At 41.1% G+C, this 27,912-nt stretch overlaps 1 protein-coding gene and 1 non-coding gene across 2 annotated transcripts in view; one reads left to right on the top strand and one right to left on the bottom strand.

Moving 5' to 3' along the window:
- LOC130034971 (protein SET-like) overlaps window positions 1–27,912 on the top strand; it is an 85,920-nt gene that overhangs the window by 28,213 nt on the left and 29,795 nt on the right.
- LOC130036223 (U6 spliceosomal RNA) lies at window positions 14,551–14,657 on the bottom strand. Its single transcript, XR_008794276.1, has one exon. It is a non-coding gene; the product is annotated as a U6 spliceosomal RNA (small nuclear RNA).

A 27,912-nucleotide genomic window follows, 5' to 3' on the forward strand; every position in this document is an offset into this window, starting at 1 on the left:
CTTGAATTTTTCGGAGAAGGTCCAGTTTAAAAATATGCTGGGCCAGGAGCTATAGTACAATGCGTAGGGCATTTGCATTGCTTGTGGACAAATCATTTTTCTCCATCTTCTGGTATGGTCATTTGGATTTTATATTTTCTTTTATTGATATGGGGTATTGTGTTGACTGACTTGCAAATGGTAAATCATTCTCGCATCCCCGGGGATGAATCCTACTTGATTGTGGTGCATGATTTTTCCCCCATGAGTCGTTGTATTCTCTTTGCTAGTATTTTCTTGAGAATCTTTGCATCTGAGTTCATCAGGATTACAGGTCTATAACTTTCTTTTTTGTGGTGTTTCTGTCTGCCTAGGGTGTCATGGGGATGTTTGTCTCATAGAAAAACTTTGGGACTGTTTCTGTTTCTTCACTTTGCAGAACATGGTTGAAAAGAATTGACAGTATTTTTTGGGGGGGAACTCTTTTGGGATTGAAATGAATTCCCTAACAAGTCCATCTGGGTCTGGAGTTTTGTTTGGGGGAAGACATTTCATTACCATGTCAATTTCCTCAATAATTATAGGCCTATGATGGTAATCCAAATCTTCTGGGTTATAGGAATCTAGCCTTGGGAGGTTTTAGAAATCCAGGAATTTATGCATTTCTTCAAGGCATAAGGATTTCCAAAGTAATCTTTGATGATTCTAAGGATTACTGTACTTTCTGATGTAGTGGACCCCTTTTTATTTCTCATTCAGTTTATTAGATTTATTATTAGAATCCCCTCTCAGAGTGCCCGGCAAGCTAACAAGAGTATCTCACCTGCACGGCAAAGCCTGGCAAGTTCCCCAAGGTGTATTCAATATGCCAAACACAGTAACAAGTGTCACAGTGGAGACCTTACTGGGCCCACTCGAGCAAATCGATGAACAACGGGAGGACAGTGATTATTAGAGTAAATTAATAATTATTAGTAATTAGTAAAGTATCAGAATTCTCTCTTTATCTACATTCCTCCCTCTCTTGTTTTAAGTCTTGCTAGATCTTTATTGATTTGTTTATTTTCTCAAAGAATCAGCTCTTGGTTTCATTGATCTTTCAGATTTTTGGGGGGTATTCCGACTTTGTTTTTACTCTATCCCACCACTGTCTTTGTCCTCAAAGATTTAAATCTGATGAGTCTGTGGTAATTCTTAAAGATGCTCCTTGTAAAAACATTTCTTCTCTGATCTTGCTGCTTTGGGTATTGTTTGTATCTTTATCTATAGTTTTCTTCATTCTGATTAGGATGTGTTTTCCAGTAGTTTTATTAGGATTTCTTTTAGTTGGTATACTTAGGGACTTGCTGGCTTTGCTCTGGAGTCTTCTACCATACCTGGAAACTCCTATACATGGTCTGAAATCTTCAAACTGAAATCTGTAGATGCATTGTAACTTTTTCTGTTACAGCTTAAACCTAGGAGAATGATGTTTGAGTCTTTCTTTTTTCCCTCGAGGCTTTCTGTCTAAGGAATATTTCCAAGTGATTTCTTCAGAAATGGTCACTGTCACTGTCCTCCCATTGTTTATGGATTTTCTCAAGCGGGCCCAGTAACGTCTCCATTGTGACACTTGATACTGTGTTTGGCACATCGAATACGTCTTGGCGAGCTTGTCAGGCTTTGCCATGCAGGTGAGAAACTCTCAGTAGCATGTCAGGCTCTCCAAGAGGGGCAGAGGAATAGAACCCATGTCGGCCTGGTCAGTTCTGTGCAAGGCAAGCGCCTTATCCCCTGTGCTATCGCTCCAGCCTTTCTTCACAAAGTACACGTAAATAAAAACAAAAGATGTTATGAATTGCTGTTGATTCAAGCTTCCTCACTTATCTTCCTTATGTGTTTGTGCTTTCTCATTTGTGGTACTTTGGTTTTCTTGAAAGGAAAGAGTAAGAGAAGGGAGATTCCCCAGTCCACACAGGAGGGCCACAACGTTATCTTACAAATTAAAATAAAATAGTGAGCAACTACCCTCAAATATCATGAGTCATTGTTTCTTTCTTCCTAAACAGTTGTTGGCTCCCTGGAGGAGGCTCCCCACCTCTTAGTTGTGCCTTAGGCTGTCACACCCAACCTTGGCAACACTGTTCTCTTCAGCCCCTTTCTGAGCAGAAGCAGTTTCTTCCTTCTCCTATCAGAATTTCTCTCTCAGGTATGACCTTTCCTATTTACGCTTCACTTTATCATCTTTCTAAGAGACACTGCCGGTTTTGTCTAAGTTTCGAAAAGCTAGTTCCTAAAGACAATTCATAAAACCAAAGCCAGCCTAGTTGCAGGAAGAGCATGGCATAGCCCTTCCTAGTCATATAGCTAGGAAAGAGCACCCTTATGAACTAGAACGCAGGCAAAGAAACAGACTGAGCTTTGAGAGTCTTTCATTTATGAGCAGTTTGTGTTCAAAATAAATTAGAGACATCAGACCAGAATCCGTAAGGTACACTGAAGAAAAGTTCAGCAAAACCCTCCACGACATTGAAGCTGAAATTATCATCAGAGAAGAGATGCCACTTACCATGCAAGTGCAAGCAGAAGTAAGCAAATGGGACTATATTAAACTAAGAAGCTTCTGCACCTCAAAATAAACAGTGACCAGAAGAGAAATACAATGAGAGAATGGGAAATCAGGTTCACCCACTACTCTTCTTCATAAGGGGTTAATATTAAGGATATGCAAGATTCTGGTTGAAATCTACTTCACTTCACTTAATCACTTAATCCCTGTTATTCATCGATTTATTCGAGCGGGTGCCAGTAACGTCTCCATTCATCCCGGTTGCGTGCTAGCGTAGCCCAATGGTATCTGTTCGTTTTAGGAACATGTAGAGCCTCAAACCGATCATTTAGGGTCTTGACGAAGAAGTCTGACCATCTTATAGGTGGGCGTCCACGTGATCTTTTGATGTCTCGTGGAATCCAATCAGTAATGGCTCTAGTCCAGCGGTTGTCTGCAAACCTCATTACATGTCCAGCCCATCTGATTTTTGATGTCTTGGCAAATGAGACAGCGTCCCTGATTCTTGAGCGTTGACGAAGATCAGAACTCCGGATTCTATCTCTCATTTGAGTGAATCGTGATATTCCAAGCATAGTTCTTTCGATTCCTCTTTGAGAGACCCGAATAGTGTTCTCATCCTGTTTTCGTAGGGTCCAGGTCTCTGAGGCATATGTTAATGCAGGAAGAATAGTGGAATCAAAGAGATGTGCTCGTAGCTGGAGGTTCTTTGTCCTTTTAGTTATTTCTTCAATGCTCTTGAAGGCATTCCAAGCCGCTCTCTTCCTCCTGCGCAACTCAGGTGCCAGGTCATTCATCATGTTGATTTCTCGACCTAGGTATATATAACTGTTGCATTCAGAGATGGTGGTTCCGTTGAGAGCGAATGGAGCGTCAGGAACAAGGCTGTTTCTCATAAACATTGTCTTCGTAAGATTCAGCTGTAGTCCGACCTTTCCACATTCACGGTCAAAGTCGTTCAGCATTTGTGCCGCTTGGTTAATGTTTGGTGTTATTAGAACGATGTCATCAGCAAAGCGGAGGTGGTGTAGTTGCCGACCATCTATCTTCACTCCCATGTTTTCCCATTCCAGCCATCGCATAATGTTCTCAAGGGTGGCACTGAAGAGTTTTGGTGAAATGGTATCACCCTGCCAAACCCCTCTCTTGATATGGATGATTACTTCTTTGTAGAATGGTGAGATCTTGGTAGTGAATCCGCAATAGAGCTCACGAAGGATCCTGATGTATTGAGTTTGTACGCCCTGATTGGCTAGGGCTTCTATGACCGCTTCCGTCTCAACAGAATCAAAGGCCTTCTTTAAATCAATGAACGTTAGACAGAGTGGCATCTTGAACTCCCGAGATACCTCAATGAGCTTGGTTACTGTGTGGATATGGTCGATGGTACTGAATCCTTTTTGGAATCCAGCTTGTTCACATGGTTGTCCTTCATCTAGTGTTCTGCTAATCCTATTCAGGATGACTCGAGTGAATAGTTTGTAGATGACAGACAATAGGCAGATTGGGCGATAGTTGCCAATGTCGTGGATGTCTCCTTTCTTGTATAGTAGTATAGTCTTGCTGGTTTTCCATTGGGATGGAACCTTGCATTCAGACAGGTAGCGTGTGAAGAGTCGAGCCAATGTATTGATGAGTACTGATGGTAAGTTCTTCAGGTGTTCAGGTCTGATCTTGTCTGGGCCAGGTGCTCTTTGTTTCTTTACAGACGAGATGGCATGTTGGATTTCGGAAGGGAGAACATTGGGAACGACATATCCATCATGTGGTATGTGGTATGTGGGCAAGTGGATGTGGCTATTAAAGAGATCTGAGTAGAAGTCATGAATAATCTTCTCCATTGCCCTTCTGGAAGATGTGATAGATCCATCATGATGTCGGAGGGCAGTCATCTTGGTTTTGTAGTTGGTGAAGGACAGGCGGGCATTACGAATGTTTTTTCCAGCTTCTGCTGCATCTACCAGTACTGCTGCTCTCCTGTTTTTGAGGTCATCCTTGATGGCTTCTCTGCACTGTTTTGCCAGTTCGGACGTTTGCTTGTGGTTGCCTGAGGCACGTGCCAAGCCACGTTGGCGAATAAGTTCAAGAGTGTTCGAAGAAAGACGGTTTTTTGTGGTTATCTCTCTCTTGGCATTCCTTGCACAATCATGGAGGTGCTGAATCATTCGATCGTATTCCTCATCAATGTTGTCAATGACGGCATCTTCCCATGTTGCCGCAAAAGAGCCAAAGAGTTCCCAGTTGGTGGTTGTTCTGGGAGTCCTCTTCTTAAACCTTGCATTCTTTTCTCCTCGTTCTGTGAGGTAGAATTTTGCACGAAGAAGACGGTGGTCTGATCCCGTTTGGAATTTTGGGACAACAGCAACATTGGTTAGGCAAAACCGCCGATTGAATATGATGTGGTCTATTTCATTGTGGAACCGTCCATCGGGAGACTCCCATGTCCAACGTTTAGATTCAGCCTTTTGGAATTGTGAGTTACCATGGAAGGTTTTGGTTGACATGATGAACTCAGACAGTCTGTCACCCTATTCGTTCCATTCCAGGCCATGGGTTCCGATGTGGAGTTCATCGACTGATCTTCTTGGTCCTATCTTGGCATTAAAATCACCGACAATGATCTTGTAGAAGGTGTGATCTTCTTTATAGAATTTCTCCAGCTCCATGTAGAATTTCTCAGTTTCTCTTTCACCATAACTGGATGTTGGTGCATAGACAACAAAGATAGAAACTGCCGGTAGTGAGCCACATTTATTCAAGTGTAATCGTCCGATTCGGGTTGTTAGGCATTCAAATGAATCAATGCTCGTGACTAAGTTTGTGTTGACAAGGATACCGACACCACCGACGCCTCTTTCATCACATGTTCCAAGGAACAGTTCTTCTCCAGTGTCGAAAACAGCATGATGGAATTGATGTCTTCTCGTTTCGGTCAGACCAATGATGTCGTACTTGATCTTTCGTGCTTGTACCATAAGGTCTTCAATGGATGCAGCAGATGCCAGGGTACGAGCATTAAAAGTACAGACAATCATTTTTGTTTTTCTGCGTTTTGGTAGCCTATGTCTGCCTTGGTGTTTTATCAGCCTCTCCTTCCATATCCTTCTCGACTCTGCATATTCAGGGTTAGGGAAATGAGATCCATTTATTACTGGATTTGGCATATCAATTTGGTCTATTTGGCATAGACCACGGATAGCTTGCCAGGCTCTGAATCTACAAGAAGAAAATATCCAATCCCGTCATAAAATGAGTTGGGAGACAAGATGAATGTAAGATTTCCCTAAGAAGAAATCTGAATGACCAAAAGGCACATGGTAACATGCTCTCCATCACTAATGATCAAGGAGATGCAGAGCAAAATAGCCATGAGAGGTAAAAGGGTACAGTAGAAATGGCATCTGCACTTGTATGTTCATTGTGACACTGTTTACAATAGCCAAAATCTGGAAAAACAACTGAGTGCCCAAGAAAGATGACTGGTTAATGCAAATTTGGAACATATACACGATGGAATACTATGAAGCTGCGAGAAAAGATGAAGTCATGACGTTTGCGTATACATGGATCAAGATAGAAAGTATCATGTTAAGTGAAATGAGTCACAAAGAGAGGGACAGACATAGAGTGACTTCACTCATTTGTGGAAAAGAAAGTAGAAGAATGGGAGACTAATACCCAACAATAATAGAGATAAGGGCCAGAATGTTTGCTCCAAGGCTTGCAGGCTGGCCTGAGATGCAGGGGGTGAGGTAGCTGGGATAAAGAAGGTACCACTAAGTGAATGATGCTTGGAAGGCTCATCGTGCGGGATGGGAGATGTGTGCTGAACATGGACTATAGACCAAATATGATGGCTACTTACTACCTATGTTGCAAACCATAACATCCAAAAGGGAATGTGCCTGGCACAGAGGCAGGGTGGGAGGGATGGGAAGGGGGAGGTTGGAGGGATTCTGGGAACATTGTTGGTGGAGAATGGGCACTGATGTAGGGATGGGTACTCGATCATTGTATGACTGAAACGTAATCATGAAATTTTGTAAGTCTGTAACTGAATCTCACAGTGATTTATTAAAAAACATTTAAAAATTATATCCTCTAGAGGATGTAGAAATTTTAGTGGGTAAAGTGCATACGTTAGATGCAGTAGACCTGGGTTTGACCCCTGGAACTGCAGATGGTCTCCAAGCATTGCCAGGAGTGATCCCTGTGAACATAAGCAGCAGTAAACTCTGAGCACCTCAGGCTGAGACCACCAAACAAAAACAGGCTACTAATGAACGACCAAAGGGTCCTAATTTGTACATTTTTACATTATTTGTGTATCTTTCACCCCTTTTCTACCTAGAATTCCCTCTCTAATCAAGCAGAAAGATTTTCACTTAGTCACTGAATTCTTTATGGATTCAATTATCCTGCAAACTAAACTTAAACTACAAATATACAGGCATACACTGTGTTTACAGGAACTAAACCCACGAAAAAAGGAAATGGATTATTGCCATAGATCCTCACACTTAGAAGGCAGAAAGACGTTAGTTCCATACCTAAACATGCTGCCAATATTATCAATGTCTCATTAGCTATGTAAAGCAGAAATCTATATTCTGGAAATTTGTGAATAGAACTGGCAGAGTGAATTGTAGAATTTCCTCATAAGAAAATGCCTGAATACTTCCACGTATATGTTTTCTTTATGGGAAAATTTGGGGAGATGTCATAATTCTTCATTTTAGTTGAAGACGGAGAATGGCTCTAAGCATGGTTTCATGAATTCATCATATGTTGTTCTATTTCATTAAAAAATAGTATCTCTTCAAAAAAACAAATGTTAGGATTCATAAATATAAAGAACAGGAAGCAGTGTCTTTGACTAACAGTTCTAAGGATTGTACATATTCCTGAAACATTTGGGTGTGGGTCACAGAAAGGACCGCTGAGAAAGAAGAATCACTGGAAAGAAAGCATTACATCCTCTTCCTGTCTCCAAGGATATATGTTCACTTGGAAAATTACTCTCGATGCAGCTGGCAGTGCTTAGTGGACATGAAATATCTTCTAGTTATCATCAAATATTGAAAATTGAAATAATAATTTAACAGCCCAGAAATTTCAACAAATCCTGTGTGCTATAGATATCTGAGCCAACAATGGTACGCTGCTCTCCATAGGTACACCCCATGCTGGGGCTCCTTCTGCTGCACCCAGTACATGCCTCGGGACTCCATGTTGTGCTAGCCATTAAATCCAGGTCAGCACATGCAGGCATGGACCTTGATCCATGAACTAACACTGAATATCTTATTTCCTAGTGTATAAAAATCTCTTTAAGGAAATTAGTTTGCTACCTGTGTGGTGGGTTAAATGGGTTAAAATGTCCCTGGAGACCTTTATAGCCATTCACAGTGACTGAGTACAGGGGCTGCATCAGGTGTGGACCATGATCACATATGCTTCACCTTAAGAGAAATTCATGTTGAAAATCATGAAGGACTAGAGAAAACCCATGAGGATGAGGCGTCCTTCTGTATTAGACAGTACGATTCATCCTCGCCCTGGGGAACCTTCAGTACACAGCACCTGAGCTTGGGTGGAAGAGGTCCCAGCTGAATATGCTCCTCAGGACTCCTGTTGGACACCATGCTCTCCCACTTGTAGTCACTAGCACATTTGCTCATAAATGCCCATGAACAAAACATCTCATCTTCAAGGAGCTGTTCTTTAACAGGCATAGAACCCCCCCAAAAAAACTGTAGTATAATGATGCAGTTTTGTGGAATTGGGCGAGTGAACTCTGTCTAGGACTTGTCAGTGAAACACCAGGGCTTTGTCACATAGACAGAGATGTGTCCTGGATGACAGCCAGTGCTCACCCTCTGAACTCTCAGAAACCTAGTTCAGTCAGCAAACTTCCAGCAGACTCTGTTAGAAGCCTGCGGTCATCCTTCTCATAGGCATCACATATGGTACCCCAGCATCACGTATGGTCCTCCAAGCTCCATCAGGCATGATCCCCAAGTGCCAAACAGGAATAAACTTTGAGCAGCACTGGGTGTGGTCAAAAAGCCAAAGAAAACACATACCTTTCATATCTTTGATAATTCTCAGTTCAATCTAGTTCATCTGTTTATGCATTGATAAAGAGACTCCAGAAAGTCAAACAAGCACTTTTGCATGTGGTGTAACACAAGATAGTTAAAACATCTTATTGAAAACTTGTACTGTCACAATTAATTTCCTCAGACCTAATTTGTGTTTCAGACAAAGTGAATAATAGCACTGTGCTGTCCCATCTTGTTGTTCACTTACAATATTTGATCAGTCTCCTCATTCTTCAACACCAAGGTTTCCTTGATTGAACTCAGGATTTTCTCTTACTGATAATTTTTGAAGTCCATCCAGTTAGAAATAGATCATTGCTATTGATTTTTTTGGCACATGTGTTATGGATGTGGCCTGTGGCAGATACAAGTGAATGCAGTTAATGTGTTACAGCTGAATCTTATGAAGACAATGTTTATGAGAAACAGCCTCTTTCCTGACGCCCCATTCACTCTCAATGGAAGGACCATCTCCGAATGCAACAGCTATGTGTACCTAGGTCGAGAAGTCAACATCACAAATGACCTGACACCCGAGCTGCACAGAAGGAAGAGAGAGGCTTGGATCGCCTTCAAGAGCATTGAAGAAATAGCTAAGAGGACGAAGAACCTCTGGCTCCAGGCACTTCTCTTTGATTCCACTGTTCTTCCTGCATTAACATATGCCTCAGAGACCTGGGTCTTAGGCAAACAGGATGAGAACACATCCGGTCTCCCAAAGAGGAATTGAAAGAGCTATGCTTGGAATATCACGTTTCACTCAAATGAGAGAAAGAATCTGGAGTTCCAACCTCTGTCGACGATCAAAGACCGCGTGGCCACCCACCCAACAGATGGTCAGACTTCTTCATCAAGATCATGAATGATCGGCTTGAGGCTCTTCGTGTTCCTAGAGCGAACAGACGCCATTGAGCTATCCTAGCATGCAACAGGGACATATGGAGACATTACTGGCGCCCGCTTGAGCAAATCGATGATCAACGAGAAGTTAAGTGATCAAGTGATCAATATCTTTATCAACAATGCTTTTCAGAGATACACTTAACATTGATCTTAGAGAAAAGTCACTGATAGTGCCCTCTTAATAATCTCGTCTTTCATAAAATCCTTAACGAAAATGACATAAACAAATGGAACAATTTAAATACATTCATTAACTCTATATCTTTATCACACTAATCTTTAGCTACTAATCCACTCAGTACTCGAGCTTTTAGCAACAAGTCACTGAACAAAAATGATCCTTAGAAATCATTATTCTGGACACAACTGTCATAGCCAAGATGCCCTTAGCTATAGTATTCATTGACAGAGATACTCTTAGCAAAAATTTCATATTACAGTAATAGCACACTTTCTCAATACTCGTTGAATCAGAATTTTTAACAAAAATAACCCTTAGGACAATTTTCTTGCAAATCATTATTTTCTTCCTTTGAGGAGAGGGGTGTGGGCAGGGGAACAGCATACAGGACTGTGCTCAGGGCTAGCTGCTGGCTCTGCACTCAGGAACCCCTCCTGACTGGGCTCAGGGGTCTCCTTGGGGGCCCAGGAATGTAACTCAGGTCAGCTGCCAGCATGGCCAGTGCCTTATTCCCTCTAACTTTTCTTAGCCCTTGCACTTTTTACAAATCTATCTAAAACTTTTCTTAATAGAATTGTGCTTAGCAAACATATTCTGAATCACATGTCCCCAACAACACCTAATGGAAATAGTGAACAGAGCAGCAGTATAACTGATAACAATACTTTGAAACTTTTGAAGCTCCTGTGGTGTAGAAGACTCTGCATGCTGTTGCAGACTTTGGATCCTCTTAGCTTGGAGTCCAAAACATTTGTAGAATTTTTATATTGTAATGATAACACAACGGTAGGGCATTACTCTTATGCAAGGCGGAACGACCCAAGGAATCGGGTTTAATTATTCATCCACTCTGCGGAGTCCAGCAAGCTACCGAGAGTATCTTGCCTCACGGCAATGTCTGGCAACCTATCGATGTACTCCATATGCCAAACACAATTAACAACAAGTCTAAGATGGAGACTTTCCAGGGTCTGCTTGAGCAAAGAGATGAACAACAGGAGGACAATGACAGTGACAGTGATTGTATTGTAGAACTAGTTTATTTTGTATGTCCTACGATCTGTAGAACTTATAGTTTTTTTTTTTATCCTTTTTTTTTCCATTTATTGTATTTTATTTTTTTAAAGTTGTAGATTTACAATTTTTTGTGCTTTGGTTTCAATTATACAATGATCAGATACCCATCCCTCCACCAGTGCCCATTTTCCACCACCATGGATAATATCCCTCCCACCCCCATCCCCCCATCCCCCCTGTCTCTGTGGCAGGGCAATCCCCTGTGTTCTCTCTCTCCTTTTGGGTGTTGAGGTCTGCAAAAGAGGCATTGAGTGGCAAACATGTTCAGTCCATAGTCTACTTTCGACATGCATCTCCCCTCCTGGGAGAATCCTCCAAACATCCTTTATTTGGTGCTCCCTTCTCTATCTGAACTGCCCTTTCCTCTAGGATACCCGGCTGGCCTCTAAGTTATGGAGTAATCCTCCTGGTGCTGATCTCAGCTATTCTTGGGTATTAATCTCATACTTTGTTACTTTATATCCCCCAGATGAATGCGATCTTTCTATGTCTATCCCTCTCTTTCTGACTCATTTCGCTTAGCATGATACTTTCCATATCGTACCACTTGTATGTAAATTTCATGACTTCATCTTTTCTAACAGCTACATAGTACTCCATTGTGTAGATGTACCAAAGTTTCTTTAACCAGTCATCTGTTCTTGGGCACTCAGGTTTCTTCCAGTTTCTGGCTATTGTAAAGAGTGCTGCAATGAACAAACAAGTGCAGATGTCACTTCGACTATACATTTTTGCCTCTCTGGGATATATTCCCAGGAGTGGTATTGCTGGGTCAAATGGGAGCTCAATTTCTAATTTTTTGAGAATCGTCCATACTGTTTTCCAGAAGGGCTGAACCAGTGGACATTCCCACCAACAGTGAAGGAGTGTCCCTTTCTCGCCACATCCACGCCAGCATCGGTTGCTTTTGTTCTTTTGAATGTGGGCTAGTCTCTGAGGTGTGAGATGGTATCTCATTGTGGTTTTGATCTGCATCTCCCTGATGATTAATGATGTAGAGCATTTTCTCATGTGCTTTTATGCCATTCGGATTTCTTCTTTGAGAAAGTTTCTGTTCATTTCATTGCCCCATTTTTGGATGGGGTTGGATGTTTTCTTCTTGTGGAGTTTAACCAGTATTTTGTATATCCTGGATATCAACCCCTTGTCAGATGTGTATTCGGTGAATATCCTTTCCCATTCTGTAGACTGTCTTTGTATTTTGGTCACTGTTTCTTTGGAGGTGCAGAAGCTTCTTAGTTTAAGATAGTCCCATTTATCTATCTCTGTTTTCACTTGCTCGGCCAGTGGCATGGCATCTTTGAAGATACCATTAGCTTCAATGTCATGGAGGGTTTTGCCAACTTTATCTTCAATGTACCTTATGGTTTCTGGTCTGATGTTGAGGTCTTTAATCCATTTTGATCTTACTTTTGTACATGGTGTTAGGCAGAGTTCTGAGCCTATTTTTTTGCATGTAGCCGTCCAGTGATGCCAACACAATTTATTAAAGAGGCTTTCCTTACTCCACTTCACATTACTTGCACCTTTATCAAAGATTAGATGATCATATGATTGAGGGGAGATGTCAGTGTATTCAACCCTGTTCCATTGGTCTGCAGTTCTGCCTTTGTTCCAGTACCATGCTGTTTTAATTATTACTGCTTTGTAGTACAGTTTGAAGTTCGGGAGGTTGATTCCTCCCATTTTCTTTTTCCCAAGAATTGCTTTAGCTATTCGTGGGGGCTTATTGTTCCATATAAATTTCAGGAGTGTTTGCTCCATTTCTTTGAAGAATGTCATGGGTATCCTTATAGGGATTGCATTGAATTTATACAATGCTTTTGGTAGTATTGCCATTTTGACAATGTTAAGTCTCCCGACCCATGAGCAGGGGATATCTTTCCATTTCCTCATGTCCTCTTTTATTTCCTGAAGTAGCGTTTTGTAGTTTTCTTTGTACAGGTCCTTTACTTCCTTAGTTAAGCTGATTCCTAGGTACTTGATTTTCTGGGGCACAATTGTGAACGGGATTGTTTTTTTCATGTTGCTTTCTTCTCTCTCACTGTTTGCATATAGGAAAGCCATGGACTTTTGGGTATTGATTTTATAACCTGCAACTTTACTATACGAGTCTATTGTTTCTAGGAGTTTTTTGGTGGAAGTTATTGGGTTCTCTAAGTAGAGTATCATATCATCTGCGAATAGTGAGAGCTTGATTTCTTCCTTTCCTACCTGAATGCCCTTAATATCTTTTTCCTGCCTAATCGCTATTGCAAGTACTTCCAGTACTATATTGAACAGCAGTGGAGAGAGTGGGCATCCCTGTCTCGTCCCTGATCTTAGAGGGAAGGCTCTCAGTTTTTCCCCATTGAGGATGATGCTTGCTGTAGGCTTGTGGTAGATGGCTTTAATTATGTTGAGGAAGGTCCCCTCTATACCCATTTTGGCTAGGGTTTTCATCATAAAGGGGTGCTGGATCTTATCAAATGCTTTCTCTGCATCTATTGATATGATCATATGCTTTTTATCTTTTCTTTTGTTGATATGGTGGATTATGTTGATTGATTTCCGAATGTTAAACCATCCTTGCATCCCTGGGATGAATCCTACTTGGTCATGGTGTATGATCTTTTTGATGAGTAGTTGGATTCTATTTGCTAGTAGTTTGTTGAGGATCTTTGCCTCTGTGTTCATCAGGGATATCGGCCTGTAATTCTCTTTCTTTGGGGTATCTCTGTCTGCTTTTGGTATCAGTGTGATATTTGCTTCGTAGAAACTGTTCGGAAGTGTTTTTGATATTTCAATTTCGTGGAAAAGCTTAAAGAGCATCGGGAGTAAGTCCTCTTTAAAGATTTGGAAGAATTCACTAGTGAATCCATCCGGGCCAGGACTTTTGTGCTTGGGGAGACTTTTTATTACCATTTCAATTTCCTTGATGGTGATAGGTCTGTTCAGGTATTCCAGGTCTTCTTGGTTCAGCCTTGGGAGTCTGTAGGAGTCTAGGAATTTATCCATTTCCTCGAGGTTTTGATGTTGCGTGGCATAAAGCTTTTCAAAGTACTCCCTGAGGATCCTCTGAATTTCTGTGGTTTCTGTTGTAATGACCCCCTTTTCATTTCTGATTCGGTTTATTAGGGTTTTCTCTCTCCCTTTCTTTGTGAGTTTTGCTAGAGGCTTATCGATCTTGTTAATTTTCTCGAAGAACCAGCTTTTGGTTTCATTGATCTTTCGGATTGTTTTTTGGGTTTCCATCTCGTTAATCTCTGCTCTGAGTTTTATTATTTCCTTTCTCCTCTTTGGGTTGTGCTCCTTTTTTTGGTCCTTCTCCAAGCTCTTAAGCTGTGAGGTTAGGTTACTTATGTGTGCTCGCTCCTCCTTCCTGAGGAATGCTTGTAGAGCTATAAACTTTCCTCTTAACACAGCCTTTGCTGTGTCCCATAAGTTTTGGTAACTCGTGTTCTCATTTTCATTCGTTTCTAGGAATCTTTTGATTTCCTCTTTGATTTCCTGTCTAATCCACTCGTTGTTCAATAGTGCACTGTTTAATTTCCAGGTGTTTGATTTAGTTTTCTGTTTTTGTGTGTGATTTACTTCTAATTTCAGCGCATTATGGTCTGAGAAGATTGTTGATACAATCTCTACCTTCTTAATTTTATGGAGGCATGTTTTGTGGCTCAGCATGTGGTCTATCTTGGAGAATGTTCCATGTACGCTTGAGAAGAATGTGTATTCAGCTTTTTGTGGATGAAGTGTCCTGTATATATCTACTAAGTCCCAAAAATATGGAATGCTTCACGAATTTGCGTGTCATCCTTGCGCAGGGGCCATGCTAATCTTCTCTGTATCGTTCCAATTTTAGTATATGTGCTGCCGAAGCGAGCACAGAACTTATAGTTTTGACTTGGACAGCATTCTCCATTTTTTAGTTCTAAAATCCTTTGATTATTCCCATGACTTTTGTTCATTAATATAATATCTTATAATAATCTATATCTTGTACAAAAACTTCAGACTTGACAAAAACAAACTGTTCAACTTTGGATCCTCTTAGCTTGGAGTCCAAAATGAAAGACTCTTAAAAACTCAGTCGGCTTAGAGAGACTAAGTTTTTAAGAGAGAGAGAGAAAGGACTGAGTTTTTTTAAGAGAGATAGATAGGAAGAGAGAGATAGAGAAAGAGTACAAAGGGAGAGAGAGAGGGTGAGAGAGAGAGAAATCTAATAAATTAAATCAGAAATGAAAAGGGGGACATTACATCAGAAACTACAGAAATCCACAGGTTCATCAGAGCTTACTTTGAAAAGCATTATGCCTTGAAGAAATGGATAAATGGATAAATTCCTGGATGCCTATAATCTCCTATGGCTGAACCCAGAAGTTGTGAAATACCGGAATAAACCTCTCACTGTGGGAAAAATTGAAATGGTAATCAAAGATGTTCAGCAAAATCAAACCCCAGGCTCAGATGGATTTGTTAGTGAATCCTTTCCAACCTTAAAAAGAGGACCTGCTTCCAATTCTTTTTCTTTCTTATTTTTAAATTTTTCTTAGTGAAATACCATTAGGTATAGTTGTACACTTAGAAACATTTGTGCTTGGGTTTCGATTATATAATGATCAAATACCCATCCCTCCGCCAGTGCCCATTTTCCACCACTATGAATCCCAGTATCCCTCCCACCCCCATCCTCCCATCCCACCCTGCCTCTGTGGCAGGGCATTCTTTTTTGTCCTCTCTCTCCTTTTGGGTGTTGTGGTCTGCAAAAGAGACACTGAGTAGCAATCATGTTCGGTCCATAGTCTACTTTCAACATGCATCTCCCATCCTGGGAGAATCCTCCAAATACCCTTTATTTGGTGCTCCCTTCTCTATCTGAGCTGCCCTTTCCCCTAGAATGCCCAGCTGGCCTCTACTGCTTCCAATTCTTTTCAAGCATTTCCTGAAAAGTGAAGAAATAGAAACACTCCCAAAAAGTTTCCATATGGCAAACATTCCCTGACACACAAAGCAGACAGGAGCACCTCAAAAAAGAAAGGTACAGACCTATATTCCTGATGAACACAGATGCATGATCCTCAATAAAATACTAGCAAATGGAATACAACAACTCATGTAGAAAAAATGACGCACCATGACCAAGTAGGATTCATCCCCGGATGCAAGGACGATTTGCCCTTTGCAAGTCAGTAAACACAATACCTACTATCGATAAAATAAAAGCTAAAATCCAAGTGATCATAGCACAGCGGTAGGGCGTTTACCTTGCATGCAGCCAACATGGCCGACCCGAGTTCGATTCCTCCGCCCCTCTTGGAGAGCCCGGCAAGCTACCGAGAGTATCTCACCCACACAACAGAGCCTGGCAAGCCACCCGTGATGTATTCGATATGCCAAACACAATAACAACAAAATCTCCAATGGAGACGTTACTGGACCCACTCGAGCAAATTGATGAACAACGGGAGGGCCTTTACCTTACCTTTACCATATCAATTTATATAGAAAAAGGGTTTTTCTATGTGCGAGGTAAGGTAAGGTAAGGCCCAGGAGGTATTTTTCAAGTTCACCTTCTCTGAAAAAAAAAAAAGAGGCGTATTGTATGTGTAAGTCCTATTTGAAATGCAAGGATGATAATCCTAAAAGTCTAAAGCAGTCTATCCAACCTTACAAGAGGTCTCTGATATAATTTCTATTGGTTCGTGAAACTCTGTACTACAATGAACGTTGAGAGTAACTCGATATAGAAATCACTTGATAACTTGACATCCTGTTACTCATTGTTTACTGGAGTGGCTGGCAGTAACTATTCTGTTCGCCCCTGTCACGTGTTGTGCTAGTGTTGCCCAATGGCGTCTGCTCGTTCTAGGAATACAAAGAGCCTCAAAAAGATCGTTCAGGGTCTTGACCAAGAAGTCTGACCATCTCAACAGGTGGGCAGCGATGTGATTTTTTGACGTCCCATGGAATCCAGTAACACTAGCACAGCATGTGACAGTTCACGTGCTAGTGTAGCCCAAAGGCATCTGCTCGTTCTAAGAACACGAAGAGCCTCAAACCGATCATTCAGGATATTTTTTTTGTTAAAAAAAAGTGACAGTGAAAGTGACAGGATTTTTTTTCTTAAAAAAAAACAGTGACAGTGACAGGATTTTGTGGAGGTTTTTGTGTCTCTTCATCAGGGATATCGCCTTTAATTCTCGATCTTTGTGCTATCTAGGTCTGCTTTGTTATCAGGCTTCTATTTCCTTCCTAGAAACTGTTTGGAAGTGTTACTGGTTCTTGATCATAATGGACCCATGTTCAACACTGGGGGGTCACACTTGAATGTTTCAGCGGACCATTGAATGCTTGGAATCAAATCCAATCTTGCAGCATGCAAAACCCGAGCTCAGGCCATTAGACTATTTCTCTGGCACCTTACATTTCCCAATTTTTATTAGAAAACATAAATATTAGGCTAGAAACTGTTAATTTCATAGAAAAACGTGTGGGCATGTGAACGATTTTGGAAAGTGAGTACTGTTTCCACAGGCTGGTCCACAGTGGCTGATGACTAAGTGCCCCGGGAATGGAGGAATTGAGCCGGGCCTCTGGCTAGTTGGCAGACAATTTCTTTCTCTTTCCTCCCCATTGTGTTTGATCTCTCTCCCTCAGGCACAATTGTTGTCAAACTTTTGGTCCTAGTCCTGGCTATCATAGTTCCATCATCCTTGTCTCCTCCCAACCTCAAAGTCCTCTAACCCTTTGCATTTTCTTCCTCATCTCATAGTTCTCTACTTCCAGTCTTCATCCTCCTCTAGAACTCCTTCTAGTTCCCAAAGTTCCAAAGTCCCAAAGTTCCCAAATCTTAGTTCCCATCCTCTTAGTCATTCACTTTCTAGTTCCCACTTACCCCTTACAGCATAGATATACAGAAATCATGAAGTGTGGGCAGACGCAAAGGTGGGGTTAAACTTTATGTTAACAAGAAAGAGATGTAAAATCATTCCTCCCAGACATTAACTCAAGGAAAAAAACCTCATCTGGAGTTTCAGCACCCAGATGACTAGGTGATCCGCTCAAGGGCAGGATTCCATCCAGGGTGTATGGTTCTCTCTTTTCATCAGCTAGTAATCCATTTACACAATCATAGTAAATTTACTTCTTACACTATTTCTGATCATTTTCTGTAAACAGATAAGAGATATACTAAGATTAAAGTTAGGCTCTTCCTGGGGATATATCACTATCTATACTAGACCACAGTCCTCAGGCCAGGTTAGTTTTTCAAAATCCCATCAGGGTCCTTATTCAATTACTTCCTTTGGGTCATGGCAGATTTTGTTTTATGACCTCCCTTTTACCTTATAATTATGGTTCTTTGCTTGTCCTCTTTCGATGCCAGGGTGTCTTTTTTTATGTTTGAATCTCTGGAATTTTATGCACAGTTAATGTTTTACACATTACAGATGATTTTGAAAATACTCTGAATCTTCACCTTTTGGTGTTCTGTGAAAATTAAAAAAGAAAAGCAGTGCAGCCTCTAGTGGCTTCAATGAGTATTGCAACTATTTTTGAAATAATTCTTTTTATTATTATTATTATTATTATTATTATTATTATTATTAGTGAAACACCATTTCAGGTACATTGTAGATTTACCATTTTTTGTGCTTGGGTTTCGATTATACAATGATTAAATACCCATCCCTCCACCAGTGCCCATTTTCCACTACCATGGATAATATCCCTCCCACCCCAATCCCCCCCATCCCACCCTGCCTCTGTGGCAGGGCAATCCCTTGTGTTCTCTCTCTCCTTTGGGGTGTTGTGGTCTGCAAAAGAGGCATTGAGTGGCAAACATGTTCAGTCAATAGTCTACTTTCTACCTGCATCTCCCCTCCTGGGAGGATGCTCCAAACACCCTCTATTTGGTGCTCCCTTCTCTATCTGAGCTGCCCTTTCCCCTAGAATGCCCGGCTGGCCTCTAAGATATGAAGTAATCTGCCTGGTGCTGATATCAGCTGTTCTTGGGTATTAATCTCAGATTTTGTTACTTTATATCCCCCAGATGAATGCAATGTTTCTATGTCTATCCCTCTCTTTCTGACTCATTTCGCTTAGCATGATACTTTCCATGTTGTACCACTTATACGTAAAACTCATGACTTCATCTTTTCTAACAGCTACATAGTACTCCATTGTGTAGATGTACCAAAGTTTCTTTAACCAGTCATCTGTTCTTGGGCATTCAGGTTTCTTCCAGTTTCTGGCTATTGTAAAGAGTGCTGCAATGAACAAACAAGTGCAGATGTCACTTTGACTACACATTTTTGCCTCTCTGGGATATAATCCCAGGAGTGGTATTGCTGGGTCAAATGGGAGCTCAATTTCTAATTTTTTGAGAATCGTCCGTACTGTTTTCCAGAAGGGCTGAACCAGTCCACATTCCCACCAACAGTGAAGGAGTGTCCCTTTCTCACCACATCCGCACCAGCATTGGTTGCTTTTGTTCTTTTGAATGTGGGCCAGTCTCTGAGGTGTGAGATGGTATCTCATTGTGGTTTTGATCTGCATCTCCCTGATGATTAATGATGTAGAGAATTTTCTCATGTGCTTTTTTGCCATTCGGATTTCTTCTTTGAGAAAGTTTCTGTTCATTTCGTTGCTCCATTTTTTGATGGGGTTGGATGTTTTCTTCTTGTGGAGTTCAAGCAGTATTTTGTTGATCCTTGATATCAACCCCTTGTCAGATGTGTATTCGGCAAATATCCTTGGGCTACACTCGTGAAGAACAGAGGAAGATACATTTTAAATAAAGTGTATCAGGGACGAAGGAGGAGAAACTGCAATAGTTCCTCCAGAAATTAAAAAATATCATAAAGGTCTCTATGAACAAAGTATGCTGTAAAGTTTTATAAAATAGAACTAAAGAACAGATTCTTAGAATCATGTAATCTCCCATACTTTAATGAGGAAGAGAGAGAATCTGATCAAGCGAATCAAAAGCAAGGAAATTGAAAGAGTAGGTAAGAATGTCCAGAAGAACAAAAGCCCGGGTCTAGAGAGGTTGCGTCTAGAAAGGGTTCAGCAAGAAAGTGTACTCTAGCTTTCCATCTGTTATCACACCAGTTGAAGCAGTCCCCTGCAGGCAAGGCATGTCACAGTGGGCCTCAAGTGAACTATACAGGTAAGCTTCAGGCTCACATGGCCCTCTACACGTGGCTATCATATTTTTCTGCACCGACACTCACAGACACCACACACACACACACACACACACACACACACACACACACACACACACAATTACAAGCGATGCCATCACTTCCTAACCGGGCTAAGTCCTGTTCCAGGAAGTGCCTGACTGACGCTAATGTCAGTGGAATGTCTAGACTTCGTGCCCACCAGGGCACATCTGTGGACTGAGACAGCAGTGTGGGAAGAGATGTCTGTGACTCCGTGCATTCAGGGTTGTCCCTGGGTCTCCTCGGAGACCTTTGACGCTGAGCATAGCCTGACTGTGCCCCACGAGGATCCCTGAGTTTCTCTCCACTACTGGCTCATGGGAATCTCTCCTGAGGGTAGAGTCTGTGAAGGTTCTTAGTTTTGCCATGTCATGGCCTTTAAACAAAACTTTCAGACTCCATGTGTGGGGCAGTGATATTCTTGTTTTGCACGGGTGTTTCTATTTTGTGCTCTGAACCACTGTCCAGAGAATCACCAATTTCAAACCTAAGGAAAATATTTTCAGCCTCAAAACAGAGAAAATATTTTATTCGTTTTTAACTTCAGTCACCTAGGTATGGTGTCATGTGTTTTATTTCATTGGGGACAAGAACTGAATTGAGAATGTCTTGCTTCTTTCGAACCTTATGACACCTTTAGGGAAGGGACCTTTGAAAAGAAACGCAGCTGAAGCACTTGCAATTCTGCCCACCAAAATGGGAGATTGGGAGCCAGCACTTTAGTGTATACACAAAGACTACTGTCCTTGTGTGGGCTTCGTTTTATTCTCAATCAAACCAGGAGAGCTATTATAGAAAGAGTTTTACAAATGACTGTATCTGATGACAGTGCTCTTTTGTCTCCTAGCAACATTCATTTCCTTAACTCCTTCTTCTTTAAAAATTGGTAGTGATCTCAAATAGATTGTCACATATTTCTGAGATATGACAAAGTCCTAACATTCCACTTACTTGAAGTGATAGACTTGGAGAATCATTTTTTAAACAATCTGACAATGCACATTCACTTGGCACACATCAAAAATAGTAGGAAGAACCTGTGTTAGTGGGCATGTCGTGTAAAAGAATTCTTAACAACTGCTGGTGGGACTGTTGTCTCATACCACCTCTGTGGACAACAGTTTGGAGCCTTCTTCGAAAATTAGTGAAGTGAAGCACTGGGAAACACAATATTGAAGAACAATGTTCATTTTTTTCAGGGAAGACAAGCATCATTTTCACTGATTACAATATTTCTGAGAGTGGCAGAAATTTCTGTTAATTTATAATGGACTACCCACAGAAAAATTTCATGAAATGTTCCCAGGTGGACATTGTATATGCTCTGATAAACTCAAAGCAGAGGTACAGTAGGGATTACATGGCACTGTGGCACTGTCCTCCCGTTGTTCATGGAATTGCTCGAGCGGGCACCAGTAACGTCTCCACTGTGAGACTTGTTGTTACTAATTTTGGTATATCGAATACGTGTCCACGAGCTTTCCAGATTTTGCTGTGCTGGGGGTATAGTCTAGGTATCTTGCTGGGCTCTCTGAGAGATTGGAAGAATCGAACCCCAGTTGGCTGCATAAAAGGCAAATGACCTACCTGCTGTGCTATTGCTCCAGTCTCGGGATTACGTAGATTGATATAATTCAGCAGTTCAGTGATGGGAATCTTGTATCCGGAAGACACAGCCATTCACTGAAATCATACAAATGTCACAGGACATTGACTTGCTTTTTAGTGAAGGTGGTGCCTGTTTTTGGTCTCAGACCCCGTCCTCCTGTCAGTGAATTATTGTGCCAGAGTATGGGAACTTGGACTGGAGCGATAGCACAGCTGTAGGACGTTTGCCTTGCACGCAGCCAACATGGCCGACCCGAGTTCGATTCCTCCGCCCCTCTTGGAGAGCACGGCAAGCTACCGGGAGTATCTCGCCCACAAGGCAGAGCCTGGCAGGCTCCCCGTGACGTATTCGATATGCCAAACACAGTAACAACAAAGTCTCCAATGGAGATGTTACTGGGCCCGCTTGAGAAAATCGATGATCAACCGGAGGGCCATTACATTTACCTTTAGCTTAGTATGGGAACTCATGTGATATTAAAATGCTGGCCATTATTGACATTCTCTGAGAATTGAGAATTTACTCTCTAGAATCCTAGGATATGTGCGGGAATTCTCTTGGTCTCAGAGAAAAAAGGAGTCACAGCCATAGTTTAAGCAATTGCAAAAGTGACAGACACAAGTACTAGAAAGTCAACGACAAAGAGAATGAGAACTGAGACTTTGGAGTCTTTGGGACTGCGGAACTTTGGGAACTAGAAGGAGGAATAGATGTCAATGAAGACTGGAAGAGGACTATGAGACTACGAGAAAAAAAGGAAGAAAATGCAAAGTGTTAGAGTACTTTCAAGTCTGGGGGAACACTAGGATGACGGAAATATAATCACTGGGACCACGACCAAAATTATGACAACAACTGTGCCTTAAGGAGAGAGATTAAACACACTGGGGTGGAAAGAAAAATAAACTGTCTGCTGATTAGCCAGAGTCCCGGGCCCCGTTCATCAGTTCCTTGGGTCCTTTGTCCATCAGCCGCCATGGACCAGCCTGTGGAAACGGTGCTTACCCACCAACAACGTTCATATCCACCTGTTTTTCTTTGAAACTCACAGTTTCTAATCAAATACTAATATTTTCTAATAAAAATTAGGAAATGCAGGAGGCCAGAGAGATAAACTAGTGGCATGAGCTCAGGTATTGCATGCTGTAAGGCTGGATTTGATTCCCAGCATTGTATGGCCCACTGAAACATTTAGAAGGGACCCTCTGCGTTGTACCTGGGTCCAACATGAGCAAGAACCAGAAACACTTCCAAGCAGTTTCTCGGAAGCAAATGTCACCTGATATCCAAAGCAGACAGCGATAACACAAAGAGAGAGAATTACTTGCCGAAATCCCTGATGAACAGAGAAGCAAAGATTCTCAACAAAATCCTAGCACAAAGAATTTAACGACTCATCAAAAAGATCATACACCATGACCAAGTAGAATTTATCCCCGATTGCAAGGATGGGTTAACATTTGCAAGTCAATCAACATATTCCATGACATCAAAAAAGAACATTAAAAATTATATGGACATATCAATAGATGTAGAGAAGGCACTTGACAAGTTCCAGCAACCATTGGTGATGAAACTCTCAGCAAAAAGGACATTGACTATATTATGTCAGTATGGTCAAAGCCATCTACCAAAAGCCAAAGGCGAGTATCATTTTCCATGTGTTGACACTAAAAACTGTCCCTCTAAGATCTGGAACAAGACAAGGTTTCCCACTCTCCTATTCAATGTAATACTGGGAGTTCTGACCATAGCAGTCAGGCACGAATAAAATATCAAAGCAACCGAGAGGAAAGAAGGAGGCCTTTAGAAAATACTTAGACAATCCTAAAGAATCTGCAGAAAAGCTTCTAGAAACAATAGCTTTGTAAAATAAAGTGGCAGGCTACAAAATCAACAACCAAACAACAATAACAACAGAAAACAGTTTCTTTCCCAATGGTGCCTCAGTTAATCAAGTACCTCGGAATCACTTTCAGTAAGGTCGTGAATGAATGTTACAAAGAACTACAAAACACTACTTCAAGAAATAAAAGAACAACTAGGAAATGTAGACACATCCCATCTCATGAAAAGGAGTATTAACACTATCAAAATGGCAATAATCTCCAAAATTCTATTCAGATTGAATGCAGTCCCTATAAGGATACCCATGACATTCTTCAAAGAAATAAAGACAACCACCCTGAAATTCATATGGAACAATCAACCCCCACGGATAGCTAAAGCAATCCTTGGGTAAAAGAAAATGAGTGCCATCACCTTCCCCAACTTTAAACTGTATTACAATGCAGTAGTAATTCAAAGAGCATGGTATTGCACTAGAAAAACACCTGCAGATCAATGGTACAGAGTTCAATGTTCTGTAATTCTGTTGCAGAGTCTCAACTATATGACCACTTCATCTTAGAGAAAGGAGCAAGAAATGTGAAATGGAGGGAGGAAAGCCTCTTCAACACGTGATGTTGGGATAACTGGACAGCTACCTGCGAAAAAATGAACTCTGACCTCTGTCTAATGCCAGGCCCAGAAGTCAGATCAAAGTGCATTAGAGACCTCAATATCTGATCTGCCTCATAAGGTACAGAGAGGAAAAGGTAGGCAGAACCATCCGTGATATGGAAGCTAAAAGCATCATGAAGGATGAAACCCCTCTGACCAAGCAAGTGCAAACTATCCTAAACAAATGGCTCTACATTCATCTAAGAGCTCCTACACCTCTATGGAAACAGGGAGTCAAATACACAGAGCCCCCGCAGGATGTGAAAAATACTTTCAATACCCATCTGAAAAGGGGTTAATGTCCAGGTTATAGAAGACTTTAGTAGAATTGTTTGTTTGTTGTTGTTGTTTTTCAGCTATCTTAAATATTATTTTATTTTTATCAAGTTGTTCAAAGTAGTTCATTTCAGAGAATATTTAATGCACCACCTCCACCACAAGAGGAAACTGTGTAAATATTGCTGCATTTCATCCTGGAGCCATTTAAGCCCTTGTATATGGGATTATAAACATATATCTTAAACCAAAACAAAAATCCGCTACCTTTTTTATATCAGTGGGGCAGAGTAGAAGAGGTTGCATGGCGACATTCATGGCCTGGACCCCAGAATTTTCTGTGTTGCTCCCTTCCAGGAGCTTTATTTCATGGTCTCTAGATCTTGACTGCCGAAAAGACAATATGGTGCCAGAGTCAGTTTGTGGGTGTCACTGTCAAGCCACTGAAAACTGGGGAGTCGGTGTGAGGAGCCCTATTTCTGGTCTGAAGGAGCTTCGGAATTTCAGTCATGGGTCCTACGTACCTGTGTTTTTCTGTAGTTTCTCCCCCCGATGAGGCTAGTCCAAGTCTCTGAAAAGCGACCTTGAGCATGGCAGTTGGGTGGGCTCTGGATGTTTCAGCTGCCGTGGTTCTGCTGGGGCATGGAGGGAAAATCAACACACCCCACTCGGAGTTCCCCCAGTAAAGACAGCCTTAAATTGGCTCAGGACTTTCTGTATTGCTCTCTTTCAGGAGCTTTACTTCATAGTCTCTGAATCTGGCGGTTGACGAGATTACATGGCACAGAAAGCAGTTTGTGGGTCTGACTGCCAAGCTACTGGAAAACTGGGGAGGAGACCCAATCCTGGTCTGAGCAAGCTTGGGACCTCAGTCACGGGTCCTACAGAACTGGGAAAATGTGGACTGAAAGTAGATAAAGACCGAACGTGATAGCCACTCAGTATCTGCATTGCAATGCACAATGCCTTGCCATAAAGAGAGAGAGAGAGAGAGAGAGAGAGAGAGAGAAAGAAAGAGAGAGAGAGTATGTGTATGTGTGGTGAGGGTGGATTTGTCTGCCACTGATGCAAGGGCAGGGATGGGTTATTGAGTAATTGTACTGGAGACACTGGTGGTGGAAAATATGCACTAGTGGACGGATGGGTGTTCAATCATTGTAAGACTGAAACTCAAATATGAAAGCTTTCAAACTGTATATCACAGAGATTGAATACAAAAATACTCTAATGAAAAAAGACATAAATAATATTCTCGATATGTGTGGCAATGACTCTCAGAATCTATAAGACACAACAAACTCTACAATAAACTGGAAATGTATAGCAACATATGCCTACTTCATGAGAGAGGGGAAAAGCTCAAATCAACGTAAACACAGCTTTTAAATACCTAAAAGAAGAATAAAGTTGAATTTCAGAAATAGCTGGACGAAGAACATATTTTAAAAATAGCATAGAATTCAATATATGTATATATATACACGTATATAAATATAAATATTCGTCCTTAAGAAATGTATTAGGAAGAGTCGGGCAAATAATACATTCGTTTTACAAGTAATCAATCAATTTACCAGAAGATCAACATTGTACAAGTCAATATCATCTAACAGCCAGTGTTTTTCAAGCCAATATTGTCATGAGAATGCAATACTACCTCCATAATTCTGCATTGTTTGACTGGAGTTGCATAAGACGGCACTTGAAAAGTTTTAGACCGAGAGAATAAGTGCCATAGTAAGTTCAAATCTCATAGCATCTTTTTGACCATACCAGTCAAAGTTCATATTGAAATTTGGCCTGAAGCACATTTCATGAATATTCTGAGTCTCCTTAAATGAATGGAGATAAAATTGGCATTCTCTCTAACATAATGCTAAATCATGCTACATGAGGTATGAATAATTCCATGAAACTTTCCACTGTACAGTAAACTGAGCCATTCTACTCCTGCACAAATTTTACTGTACGTTTGAAATGAAACCTTACAAGTTATGGTGCTAACCTCATCAAGTTACCATGAATCACCAAAAATTGCTAGGATTCTAAGAACTCTGTCTTTTCAAACATTGACCAAATTATTAGTGCAGACTTTTTGCTGTTGTTTTTGTCAACTTTGGTCCAAATTAGTGCTTGAGTGAATGGAAGAGATTAATCCTTTACCTACTTATTATGCATTTGCAACCTTTAATCTGAGTTCTCTAATACCTCAGATAGCTACATATGAATTTCACTCCAAATTGTATGGATAGATTATCATTTTTATTTATTTAAAGAAACCTTCCTTTTATTAGAGTGGATGCTAACTACGATAATCTTTATACTTGAAGATTTCTGTCTCTGCAAACTTTTCATTCTTATTATATTGATGCCTTAATAGGAATGTGTTTCTTCTAATAAAGTTCTTGAATCAAAACCCCTGTGACATAAAATATAAAAATACGCACAATAATTATCCAGGAAGACACAAGTTCTCTCAGTATGCCGTTACACCACAGAGTTACCATTGACAATCCGAAAGTTTGCAATTTGGATCTGAAAAAAGTTCCATCGGCAATATAGGGCTCAGAGTCCTGGGCCCTAAGAAAATAGGATCAAAACGCTCTTTAGGTCTCCCCAAAAGGAATTGAAAGTGCTATGCTTTGAGTATCATGCTTCACTCAAATGACAAAAAGAATCTGGGTTTCTTTTTTTTTTTTTTATTAGTGAAACACCATGAGGTACAGTTGTAGATTTACAATTTTTTGTGCTTGGGTTTGATTATACAATGATCAGATACCCATCCCTCCACCAGTGCCCATTTTCCACCAACATGGATAATATCCCCCCCACCCCCATCCCCCCATCCCCCACTGCCTCTGTGGCAGGGCAATCCCCTGTGTTCTCTCTCTCCTTTTGGGTGTTGTGGTCTGCAAAAGAGGCATTGAGTGGCAAACATGTTCAGTCCATAGTCAATTTCGACATGCATCTCCCCTCCTGGGAGGGTCCTCCAAACACCCTTTATTTGGTGTTCCCTTCTCTGTCTGAGCTGCCCTTTCCTCTAGAATGCCCGACTGGCCACTAAGCTATGGAGTAATCCTCCTGGTGCTGATCTCAGCTATTCTTGGGTATTAATCTCATATTTTGTTACTTTATATCCCCCAGATGAATGCAATCTTTCTATGTCTATCCCTCTCTTTCTGACTCATTTCGCTTAGCATGATACTTTCCATGTTGTACCACTTGTATGTAAATTTCATGACTTCATCTTTTCTAACAGCTACATAGTACTCCATTGTGTAGATGTACCAAAGTTTCTTTAACCAGTCATCTGTTCTTGGGCATTCAGGTTTCTTTCAGTTTCTGGCTATTGTAAAGAGTGCTGCAATGAACAAACAAGTGCAGATGTCACTTCGACTATACATTTTTGCCTCTCTGGGATATATTCCCAGGAGTGGTATTGCTGGGTCAAATGGGAGCTCAATTTCTAATTTTTTGAGAATCGTCCATACTGTTTTCCAGAAGGGCTGAACCAGTCGACATTC

This window comes from Sorex fumeus, unplaced genomic scaffold (genome assembly GCF_029834395.1).
Source record: "Sorex fumeus unplaced genomic scaffold, SorFum_2.1 ptg000063l, whole genome shotgun sequence".
In the NCBI taxonomy this organism is placed as follows: domain Eukaryota; kingdom Metazoa; phylum Chordata; class Mammalia; order Eulipotyphla; family Soricidae; genus Sorex; species Sorex fumeus.